Here is a 2,943-nt window from a genome sequence, read left to right on the forward strand (position 1 = left end):
TATGTCCCCCTACTGGCGTGTCGTGATTCTGCTGTATTATTTTTAATCTATGTTCTTCCGGTGGTATATGGATTAGTCCCTGGCAAACCGTTATTTGAACCTGAATTTCATAAAACAAATCATCTAGAATTCTCTTAATTTGCGACCACGGCAAGGAGTCTAGTGACGTCTGCGCGATGCTGAATGTACTTAGTTGTAGCTCGGTGATTACATCGAACAGTGAACGTAATGTCTCTACTATTGTCTGATAATCTATGGCTCGACTGTCGTGCTCGATTACTGGAAGCTGAATTTGGTAATAGTCATCGATTTTCGTTACTCTAGCTTTCGTGAGATGGACGTCTTTCCTATTGAAAAAAAATTTTCCGCATTTTTGAATTTCCTTCGCGCCTGCATCGTATGGGTTTCCCGATTGTGTAATAAAAATGACAATGTTATCGCGTCTGGTAGCTATAGTGTCTCTTGAGAATTTGAATAATGGTTCGTATCGTACGTGTTCACCCTCTGCCGGTACGTAGATATCGGTCGGTAATGGCGGTAGGTTGTCATCGGAGCTAGGTGACGGTGGTGGTGCGGGTGGAGCTTGGGGCTCTCTCCGCTGGGAGGATTTCGGAATTGGATCGAAAATGTTTTCGTCAGAAGATGATTTCGTGAGTGGAAATACTCTTACTGGATTTCGTGAGAGCGCGTCGGCGTTTGAATTCGTTTTCCCGGCTTTATAAATCATCTCATAGTCGTACTCGGCAAGCTTCAGCCTCCACCGCACAAGACGGCTGGATGGATCCTTTACGGAATTCATCCACACCAGTGGACGATGGTCGGTGACTAGCTTAAATTGTTTGCCATATATGTATGGTCGGAAATGATGGACTGCGTAGATTATAGCTAAACACTCCTTTTCAATCGTTGAGTAGTTTCTTTCGGCCGAATTCAGGAGTCGCGAAGTATATGCAATCGGTAGATCACGGCCGATCGGCCCTTGGCTTAACACACCGCCTATCGCGTCTGCCGATGCATCCGTGGTAATTACGAACGGTAAATTAAAGTTCGGATACTGCAGGATTGGCGTCTCGCATAGCGCGTCGCGTAACTTAACAAAAGCATTCTCCTGCTCATTACGCCATACAAAAGTAGTATCCTTCTTTAATAAGTTCGTGAGAGGTTTAGCGACGTTGGAGAAATTTGATATGAATCGCCGATAGTATCCGGCAAGGCCTAAGAATTGTTTTATTTGTTTCGGATTAGTTGGTCGGGGAAAATCTCGAACCGCGCTTATCTTTGCCGGGTCCGGTTTCACGCCACTCTCACTGATTACGTGCCCAAGGTAACTCACTTCGCGCCTCAAAAACTCGCACTTATCGGGTTGGAGGACCAGATTGGCCTCTCTTAGTTTACGCGTTAATCTTTCGTACTTGACTGCGTGCTCTTGAAGGGAGCTAGCGTAGAGGACGATATCGCCCAAATAAACAAAGAGCTCGTTACCCTGTAGCCCCACGAGCACGTTATCCATTAGCCTCTGAAATGTGGCAGGCGCATTCTTAAGGCCGAACGGCATTCTCGTGAATTCGTAATGGCCATGCGGTGTGGAGAATGCCGTTTTATGTGCGTCAGCGGCTTCCATCGGGATTTGATGGAAACCGCTGGCCAAGTCGAATGTGCTAAAGTACTTAGCACTGCCCAACTGATCCAAAATCTCCGTAATACACGGCAAGGGATAGGCGTCGGCGATCGACTTCTCGTTTAGTGCACGATAATCGATCACTACACGCCAGCGCTTTTTCCCTTGAGAATCGGCCTTTTTGGGAACTACCCACAACGGCGAGTTGTACGGAGACTTTGAATCGCGGATAATACCATTTTGAAGAAGTTTATTAATCTGGTCCCGAATCTCCTCTTTATGTACGGGCGGAAATCTATACTGCTTGACGTTAATTGGTCGGTTGTCGACCGTGGGTATTTTGTGCGTAGCTGCGGTAGTGTGGCCTAAAGTATCGCCTTCTATGTAAAACAAATCTTGCGTCTTATCTACTAGGTTTATTACATGCTGTTTTTCCTCTTCGTTGAGGTGATCCAATCTTAGCGTATTAATTACATTTTCTAAACGAGATTTTGGCGTAGTTACAGATGTTCGCGTTAACATGACTTTAGCGGCTGTTTTGGCTACCTGAGCGTACGTTGGTTTTATTGCGGTGTTAAGAGGAGTTTCGTACCTGAAAACTATGTTTGAACGGGAAATGGATTGACTCGATTTCCCCTTTTGGGTTGTGCCGGACGAAGCGGCGGAAACGTTACCGATTTTTGGACGCGCTACTTGATTTGATTCGAACTTCTTCGAAGTGGTAAAAATCGAAAACAACGAATGGCTATCTTCCTCGGACTTGGATGGCTTGATCGCCACTGATTCGAGTTTTATGGAGGGCAGAACGATTTTAACCGCTTGATCGGTCGAGTTTATTACCCGAGTAATCGCCGTGCCTTCGTTGACTTTAACCAGCGCATTGCCAAAGAATAATCCCGGCCCGATATTTAATCGAGGAATTATTCCCTCCGAGATTTCAGAATTTACTACTCTGACCTTGACGCCGATATTCATACGCGGCGGAACTGTGACCGTTTCGTCGGTCTTAGAAAAATCGCGAACAGGTAGTTTGACCCTTCCGGAGGTTTTCGGATTTCCCTCCTGTATTTTATTTGGCGGATCGACCTTATTGAAAGTTTTAGAGGGTTTGGTTTTCGGCAGAATGACCTGTTCGGAGGTCCTAGATGCTTTGGTTTCGAAACTAGCGATTTCGCGGCGGAACGGAATTGTCTTTCCGTGCCACTTGATTTCGCATTTAGGAAAGGATATTTCCGCGTCGGAACAGAATCCAGATCCTAGGATCCCATCTGGACCGAGAGGGAAATCGTCACTTACAACATTGAATGGGACTACGCGGTCAAATA

The sequence above is a fragment of the Xylocopa sonorina genome, unplaced genomic scaffold (assembly GCF_050948175.1).
Source record: "Xylocopa sonorina isolate GNS202 unplaced genomic scaffold, iyXylSono1_principal scaffold0130, whole genome shotgun sequence".
Lineage (NCBI taxonomy): Eukaryota > Metazoa > Arthropoda > Insecta > Hymenoptera > Apidae > Xylocopa > Xylocopa sonorina.